The sequence below is a fragment of the Pimephales promelas genome, chromosome 3 (assembly GCF_988280905.1).
Source record: "Pimephales promelas chromosome 3, fPimPro1.hap1.1, whole genome shotgun sequence".
NCBI classification, from domain to species: domain Eukaryota; kingdom Metazoa; phylum Chordata; class Actinopteri; order Cypriniformes; family Leuciscidae; genus Pimephales; species Pimephales promelas.
Window position 1 is genome coordinate 4,585,042 of NC_142771.1, and position 10,389 is coordinate 4,595,430.

The following is a 10,389-nucleotide window of genomic DNA, read 5'->3' on the forward strand; positions in this document are numbered from 1 at the left end:
TAAGCAGATGCAATGCACATTTGTTATTATTTGTTATTTCGCGTTCATACGCACTTTTTGGCGTATAATAAGTACGAACTCCTCACCCCCCTTCCCCCTAAACCTACCCAGGGAGTTTTCAGTGCGAAGCATGCATGCAAAAAAACTATTTTGGCGTATAAATGCCACGAGAAATGACAATCGTGGTATAGATACGCACTTTCATGATACTGTGTTTGGAGCTGTGTGGAGAAGCCCATGTCCACCTCTATCCCGTAACCATCCTGATCAATGTACTAAACACAGATAAATCTACGCTAACTTGAAGCTATCCTAGACTACACAAAATAATCTAAATAACTATATAAATGCTATGCTAAATAGATGCTAAAATACTCTATCTTGATCGTTTTCAATACTCGTAAATCAAACTCTTGACTCGCAGTGGTTTTGATGAAACAAGATGATTTTTAAACTGGCGAGGGCGTTGTAGCTCGTACCAATGGCGTGCTGAGCTGAAACCTGCGTACATCACCTACAACCATCAAATCAAGTACCACCGCAAACACCCAATAGGAAAATTCAACTGCAGTAGCAACTGTTCAACCTGAAGAGGGCAGCACTAAGACAGAAATAAAACACTTTATAGCCAAATGTCAAAAAAATTACTCAAATCAATGATCAGCACTAATAAAGCTCCATTCTTACAGACCATTAACTAAAAAAAGTTGGTTAAGGGTTTAGTTACCCTTTAGTATTCAGTGAGAAATACAAATCTTGGAGAGAATTATGAAAAAAAATAAATAACGGTAGTGTCCTGTTATCCGGACCCCACGATGGCCTACCCCTAAACCTACCCATCACTGGGGTTAAGACCAATCAGGGATGACTTAAAGGGTTAGTTCACCCAAAAATGAAAATTAAGTCATTAATTACTCACCCCCATGCTGTACCAACCCCGTAAGACCTTCGTTCGTCTTCGGAACACAAATGAAGATATTTTTGATTAAATTTGAGAGCTGGATAACTACCACATTGGCTCCTAAGGGACTGCCTCTTGACGGCCCAGAAAGTCAATGAAGAAAATGTTTAAATATCCCAAGTGACTACCGTGGCTCAACTATATGTTTATCAAGCGACGCGAATACTTTTTGTGCGAAAAAACAAACAAAAATAACGAGTTTATTCGACTATTTCTTTTCTTCCTTGTAGGCCAGAACGAGACTTCCTTATAGATTTCCACGACGCATGCGCGAGATTTGCGATCTGAAGTAGTGAAGCTGGTGTGAGCAGATCGCAAATCTCGCGCATGCGTCGTGGAAATCTATAAGGAAGTCTCGTTCTGGCCTACAAGGAAGAAAAGAAATAGTCGAATAAACTCGTTATTTTTGTTTGTTTTTTCGCACAAAAAGTATTCGCGTCGCTTGATAAACATATAGTTGAGCCACTGTAGTCACTTGGGATATTTAAACATTTTCTTCATTGACTTTTTGGGCCGTCAAGAGGCAGTCCCTTAGGAGCCAATGTGGTAGTTATACAGCTCTCAAATTTAATCAAAAATATCTTCATTTGTGTTCCGAAGACGAACGAAGGTCTTACGGGGTTGGTACAGCATGGGGGTGAGTAATTAATGACTTAATTTTCATTTTTGGGTGAACTAACCCTTTAAGTTCCTAAATGGTATATGGTGGGATGATTTTTTCCAGTCTATGGGTGGGATCCGGACCCCATGATGGCATACCCCTAACCAGTGGCGGCTCGTGCAAAATCTCTCAGGGGGGGCAAATATTTGGATGATTGATAAGGACAAGGCCCACCCATGCAATGGATAAATTAAAAGCTTAAGCATGTAAAGTCAACTTCACTTTAATATTAATGACTAATAAAGTGACTTAATAACAATAAATCTTCTTGTTTCTATACTCACTATTATTACACTTATTACATCACATTAAAGAGATTCGGGACACAAATTAAGATATTTTTGATTATATCTAAGAGCTGGATCACTCCTCCATACACAGCAAATTCTGTTTTTTGGAATAAACTCCGTTAGTTAAAATCAACTCAATCTGAGTGTACATGTGAGACCATCAAATAGACTCCAGCGCAGTTAAAATAACTCTGCTCTTGGAGTTGAATTTAACACTTTTTCGGAGTTAAAATTTATGGAGTTAAAATACTAAACCTACGGAGCGTAAATGTAACTCTAAAAATAATTATATGAACTCATTACCAGTGTTAAAAAGTAACACTTAAAAAAATATTTAGTTTAACACTTCTTAGAGTTAACATTTATTTAACACAATATAATGTTTTGTGTGGAAATTACTACACTGAACACCATATTCTTGATTTACTGCCTTTATTTCAGCAAATCTATTTGGTTCAGATTTGAGGAGGAGTAACCTTCAACCGGTTGTCTGCAGGACAGTCGTATATGAAGATCACAAAGACAACAGTATGAGGCATAATCTAGCACCATTCATTGAGAATGCAAAAATATATTAGCTGAAAATCACGCACATGTGATCGTGGGTCACCACTAATACGTAGCCTAACGTTATAGCTGTTACAACTCAAATCATTGCAGGCCTACACAGCACAACTATATCTTATTTTCCAGGGTAACGTTAGACACTGCAAGAATTGTGTAACGTTAACCACGTATGCCTGTAATGCATTGATGCATCAATTTCACGGTAAAACACTCATTTTCAGAAACACGGTGAATGGAAAGACGGTTAGCTAATGTTAACTCGTTTACATCGACAAAACCCCCACGCAAATAGCCATTTCAAAATTTGAAACAAGTAAACAAACGTTCAACAGCAAGTTTGTCATAGTCGTTGACGTTAGTAAACAGTATAACTAGCCTACTGTATAACGTAACAGCAACGCGATGACCAAACGTGTTTGTCAGAAAATATAGAACATTTTTAAATAGTTTTATATACTCTTTTACCTACCTCAGGACGAGGCACATAAGTCCATTATTCCTTTATCCAGCGGCAGGGTCGTGTCGTGGCGCATTTCTCAAAAATAACTCCAGGTGTAGCTAGTGTTAAACCAAAACACACTCCTGAACACCAATGAATGAACTCCAAAATACAACACAGCCGGGGAGTATCCAATAACACAAAGTGTAGTCAGAGTTAAAAAAAATAACTCAAAAGTAACTCTTTTTTGCCTAACTCATGATTTTTCAACTCCTGAAATTTGCTGTGTAGGCTTCTAAAGGACTGTGTTCGCCATGGCGTTGTTCAAGTTCAACTGTCTGTAGCCACAACTCGCGAAATGTCCCAACAGTCTCTCTCGCTCTCGCTTTTTTTTTTTTTAAATCAATTTGATAAAGATAATTAGGTAATAAGTAGTGTTTCATTTTTTATTGTTGCTGTTTGAATTCAAAATTGTTTTAAAATATTATTTGTCACTTAATATTAAAGATTTTTAATAGTGTATGTTTGTTCCCACCAATCGCTGCACAAGTTAAGGATACGTATGATGATGTAAGCACGTTAGTGCGAGCCCTCCCGGAACCCATAGAGAATAGGCTTGTTTGAGATGCTTTTTTTTTTTTTTTTTTTTTTTATTGCCATATAGAATTCAAGTACAAACAATTAAGGCATAGATCAACAATCATACAGTTACATTCGTGCTGATACATCACTTAGAGAAGAAAAATACATAGAAGAGAGAGAAGAAAAAAAAAAAAAAAGGGTGAGGGTCTTATTCCAATAACCTAAACATTTCCAAAACAGAGAGGAATTTCAGGGCTTTTGAGTCCGTCATCCAAAGAAGAGATTTTACAAATAACTTCAAGTCATTCTTCCAACCATTGAAATGGGGTTTGATCTTTACAAATTTACATCTGTGAATGAAGTGTTTACCCAAAACAATCAGATTGTTTATCAAAAAATCTAAGTTTTTATCATTCAAAAGCACTCCAACTTTAATTGAGCTTACATTCAAAGGGAGAAGCGAAATCTCCTTGGCTTGTATCCAACTCTGAAATGCAAGCCAAAATTCTTGTACAACTTCGCATTGAAAGAAAATATGTTCAACAGTCTCAATTTCCTTCTCACAAAATCCACACGAATTGTTTTCCCAATTGAATCTTTCATGTAAAAAGGAATTAGATGGATAAATGTCATTCAATATTTTAAATGTCACTTCTTTTGCCTTAGGAAAGATTGGGTATGATAAATACCGCCTCCGTATCCTTTTTGCCTCTTCATCACTGAAATCTTTTAGAACATATTTTCTTTTCAGTTGACCAGGGAAATAATGTTTGGATAACACATTTCTAATAAACTTATTTGTAAACTGTTTACTCTTTAACATAACTCCTTCAATACAAAGAGGTCTCATTTCTGAATGAGAGTTCGAGTACATCACAAACTGTTTAATCATCATTTTCAGGGGTGCTGGGATGGCCTTTAACACTTTATTATACTCTCTCATTGGGCACTGGAAATTGAATTTATCACAAAAATCTCTATGATTCAACAAATCACCAAAATTATCCATCAAATGTGTTAAAGCCCATATTCCTTTTTCCATCCAAGTTCCTAAAAACAAGGATTTTCTATTACACAGAATATACCTGTTGTTCCACAGAGGTGTATTATGTGGAGTAAAATTGTGTTTAAAGATTAGGTTCCAGTACAAAAGAACTTGCTGATGGAAATCAGATAATTTTACAGGGAGTTTGCTTAGATCATAGTCACACCGCAAAATAAAATCAATTCCCCCCATTTTTTGAAAAATTGCATTTGGGATGCTAAACCAAAAGGAATCATTATGACACAAAAAAGAATTTAACCATTTTAGTTTTAGTACACCATTCATCACAGAAAAATCTATGGCATTTATGCCACCCTCTTCGATACTCTTAATCATGTCATTTTTGCGGATATAATGGCATTTACCCTTCCAAATAAAATTGAAATTTATCTTATTTATTAATTTAATCATGTTATTTGAATTTTCTAGAGAAAAGGCAGGGTAAATGGCTCTTGATATACTCTCCATCTTGGCTAGAAGACCCCTGCCAAAAATTGTTAGATCCCTTTGCCGCCACGAATCCAATATTACTTTACATTTATCAATATTTTTAAGAATGTTTTCTTTTTCCCTTATATCTTTATTTCTGGTGATCATGATGCCCAAATATTTGACTTCTGATTTAACCTGTATGTTATCAATTAAGCGAGCAGGTTGGTCATGTAAAGCTAAGATTTCACATTTATTAGTGTTCAATTTAACACCTGATGCCTTTGAGAACTGACTGACTGAATCAAGCGCTCTGGAAATTTGCCTTATATCTTTTAGAAAAAGAGTCGTATTGTCCGCAAATTGACTTATTATGATGTGCTTTCCCAGGATGTTAAAGCCATCAGAATGGTTCATTTTAATCCTAATAGACAATAGTTCAGCAACCATTATAAATAATAAAGGAGAACAGTTGCAGCCTTGTCTAATTCCCCTCTTAACTGCAAATCGTGAGCATGCATGTGCCATGCTCCAGAGATACACAGCTGTTAATATCATTGTATAGTAGACTAATTAAATTAGAGAATTTAAGTCCAAAACCAAAATGCTTTAAAGTTTCTAAAATAAAGGGGTGTTCAACTGAATCAAAAGCTTTGTAAAAATCTAAAAACACAATAAAACCATTTTCTACAAATAAATGACTGTACTCGATCAAGTCTAGTACCAATCGTATGTTATTATGGATAGATCGTCCAGCCAGAAAGCCAGACTGAGTTTCGCTTATTATTTGTGGTAGGCATTTTTTCATCCTAGCTGCAATAATTCCTGATAACAACTTATAATCAATGTTAAGGAGTGTAATTGGTCTTAAATTATCTAATAATCTTTTATCTTTGCCCTGTTTAGGAATAAGTATATTATTAGGCCTTGTTTCATGCTTGTCATTAAATCGTTCTTCAATATGCATTCTTGAATTGCCATAAATAATAAATGCCTGATTTCTTTCCAAAAAAATCGATAAAACTCGGCAGTGAGCCCGTCAGTACCCGGTGATTTATTCAATTTCAATTTCAAGCTCACATCATCCAATTCTTCTATTTTTAAATCAGACTCACAAAAATATTTAGACGAAACATCAATTTTGGGTATAAAGTCTTTTATTTCATTTAAAAATTTTGACGAATCTAATTGGGAATATGCAGAGGCATAAAGATTATTATAAAATGAAAAAACTGTATTTTCCATGGTTTTATTGTCCTTGCACTCCACTCCATTTATCAATAAACTTGATATTGCCTTATTTTCCTGTCTTCTCTTCTCTAAATTACTGAAATACGAGGTATTCTTTTCTCCTTCCTCGATCCACTTTGCTCGTGATCTCACAAACGCACCTTGAGCTCTTTTGCTAAACATGTCATCTAATTTACCTTGCAATAGCAATAATTTGCTTCTTTCTTCATCGTTTAATTCTGTCTTATCACAGTATTTACTGATTTCCTGAAACAGATTCACTTCCTCTCTTCTTTTCTCCCTGGCCATCTCCTTACTAACCCTAATAGAACATTCACGAATTCTATATTTTACAAATTCCCATTTATTGCAAAAACTATCAATTGTCTTATTGTTTTCAGTTTCACTTATTAGTTCTTTTATCCTTGTACAATAATCTTTATTTCTCAACAGACTGGAATTAAATTTCCAGTAGCCTTTCTTTTTACTTATTTTATCAACTGGATTTAATTTAATTTCTACAATACAATGATCCGTTAATGGGGCTTTGGAAATCAAGATGTCTGAGACAAATTCATTAAGCGACTGATCAACGAGCCAGTAGTCAATTCTGGATTTACAGGTGTTATTAGGTTTAAACCAGGAGTATTGTTTAACTCCTGAATTTAAACTTCTCCAAATATCTATCAGGTGGTTATTATTCATAAAGTCCCCAATTGTATGATTAAAGTGGTGACTGTCAAATTTAGTGGGCCATCTATCTTCCCATTCATCAGGTGACATATTCCAGTCACCCCCCATTAAAATAAAGTCTGTTGGATAAATAATTTTGAGCTCTGATAGAGTATTAGTGATATCTTCAAGCATCTGTTTATTTTGAGCAATGGTTCTATAACCATATATGTTAGCTAAAATGAAAAAATAGCCATCAATTTTTAAGACCACCATCAGCCAATGCCCTTGACCCATAGAGAATGCGTTGCAGTGCCTGCAGTTCGAAAAAAAACATCTTTGAATGTAAGTCTATGGGAACACTCTGGGCGTTTTTCAGCCAGAGTGAAATCGCCCAAAAAGAGGCGGTACTCCACAGAACGTGACATGACGCTGATTGGACTATATAGTGATGGCTAGCGTAACTCTCTGGTTGAATGAGATTGCGAATGTGATTCACACTTTGGTGGTGCGTCGCCCAATCGCCCCAATGAAGAAACCGCCCCTGCCCCTAACCCCGCCCCTAAATCTACCCATCACTGGGGTTAAGACCAATCAGGGACGATGGGCTACTCCTAACCCCGCCCCTAAGCCTACCCGTCACTGGGGTTAAGACCAATCAGGGATGACTATAGTTCCTAAATGGTATATGGTGGGGTCTGGATAACAGGAAAGTACCGAAATAACATTGGTAACGGGCTGAAGAAATTCAAGATATGCTTATTATGGAATTTAGTGTATAATTAAGTGTTGATCCAAGAAAAATGTAAAAAAAAAAAATATCCAAGAAAAGGGGGATGTTTTGTATCAGGATTAATAGGGTTGTTTCGAACATCAGTCACTAGATGGCGCTGTTGCCCGTGGGGAAATCTTCAGGAAGTGAGACTTCACAGAGTTGAAAGCTACTAGTAAATGATGATGTTTATTTTTTTCAATATACTAGTGGAAATGTAATTCCTGTTAAAATAGAGTCATTGTTACTAGTGGACATTACCTTCATTTTAACCAGTGAAAATTAAATTGTTCATATTAAAAAAAATCATATAGCTGTGAATGTGTAAAAGTCAAAACAGCTTGCAGAAAAAAATATATAAATAATGCAATGTATACACTAGGATATTTCAGGTATGATTGCACCTTTTAACCTGTTTTTGAGAGAGACAGTGAGTGTTACACTCAGCCTTTTTTCTGCATTTTGTAAATTCACTGTTTAATCTTAATGTAGTGAAATCCATAAACGTTCCAGTTTCACAATATAAATAATAAAAGATGAATTCACAAATAAAGAACCAGTGCAAATGAACTGTCCCTCTTCAAGCAAGCTCACATCGCTGTGTGTCTGTTTCATCTTTAACACAGCCTGTGCTGTTCGTCAACGTTTAACTACTTCCCATGATGCTTTGCGTGATTTATGAGAGCAACTTCTGTTAAACTGTAAATGATCAGTGAAAGGTTCGTTCATGAACACAACACGTATTTACAGAAAGAAGGTGCAAGATTACATAAACAAATATTGAGTAATTTTCTGTACAATTAGGATTTGTAAATTGTTTATTTTATTTTGAATTATACTCAAAACGTAATGTAATTTTTACATGTATGATGTAATAGTTTATGTCAAGGTGTCATAACAAAGACATCTCAAACAATGTCATATTTGCATTAAAAATGTCATAACTGAGTGGATGACACTTAATGACAGTTGTCACATGCATAAACCTTCATTCATATTCATAAAACATGTCATGATTATGAAGGTGTCACGTTAGTCTTATGCACAACCCTTCAAGTACACTGTAATGCCACGATTTAGCCGTCTGACACAAATTTAGCAAATCTCAAAAGATTCCTCTGATCTATAGGTTAAAATCTGTAATCTTTGAAAGTTAGTTTGACGTGTTCACCGACAGCCGATTGAATTTGACAAAATGAGAAGATTCATGAGAAGAATCGACTCAGTCCTGCAGTGACCGTCAAATCATCTTCGTCTTCATGAAAAGCCGTGACCAACATTACCATTACCGTTAGAGATTTCTGGACACCGAGACGTTTTATAGATATGATCAACAGTGGCTCTACAAAAGCACAAACTACTGAGAACACAATCCAGAACTGAATCCAGGAACAACGAACAAAACAAACATTTCAGACGAAAGACGAATTATTGAACACATTTAAGTGAAATAAATGCTTTGTTTGTAACGGGAAACTCTCTTGAAAAGACTAAATCCTGAACAATACGGTCCTGATGTTGATCATTAGTTTGTCAATCTCATGAAGACCAAGTTCATGATGTGTCTTGAAGATCTCACTGTCGAGTCCCTAAAACACAATGAGTTGATTCTGCTGTTAAACATCTGATTATGGTAATAGTCCGAACATAGAAACGCTAAGCATTCAATATTGTGCTTGTGGCCATCAGATCATTCATTAAAATCTCATGTTATTCAATAAAACAGACGGGTTATGTTGCTTTATAAGGAATGATGAGGAATTCCTAAAACTGTTATGAATGTTTTACTTAAAAAGATGATAATGATAAATAAATAACTTACATCTGGTTTAGTTTGATCTGCATGCGTCTGCTTTCCTCTCTTATCTTCAGCGTATCGAAGGTCTACTGGAATAGAAATACACTCATTTTAGAAATAATTCAGCAGGATTTACTGAAGCAAATGAGTAACAGTATGCATTAATATTCTTTTAATGCTTTAATAAAGCTAATGCATAGATATTTAATCATAAAATGAGCTCATAATAAACAGTAAGAGGAGCAAACGACACCAGAGTTAAATAACACAAGTAGAGAAGGTAAAACACACATCTAAAAGAAGTCTTCAAGTAAAGGTTTGCTTGATATTAACTCTTTAAAAGCTGAAGCTAAAATAGGTGTTCTCCACATATTTTGATTTTTTGACTCGACAAATCTAAAACAATGTGCTTTCTTCATGTGCAAAGTGTCATCTTTCTCAGATAAATGATTAGCTTGTGTATAGTAGTTCAGAATTAAAATGTCCTGATAATGTTCTCTCCCCCACATCATCCAAGATGTCCATGTCTGTCTTTCTTCAGTGGAAAATAAATGAAGGTTTTTGAGGAAAACACTGTTTCTCCATATAGTGACTAAGGCAAAGAAATATCCAACGCCATTTATAAAAAATAAAGATAAAACAAAGATGTCGGACGATTTTGAAGTTGGAGGAGAAAATAAGAGGGAGTTTTTTCCCCAAATCCACATTTATGATCCGAACACACGCGACCCTTCAATGGCGGATGGTTTTTCTAAATATGACTCTCAAGCCTCGGCTGGATCGTGTCGAGACTTTGAAGTCACTATATGGAGAAAATCCTGGAATATTTTCCTCAAAAACCTTCATTTCTCTTTCGACCGAAGAAAGACAGACATGAACATCTTGGATGATGTGGGAGAGAGTAAATTATCAGGACATTTAATTCTAAGTGAGTCCTTGAAGA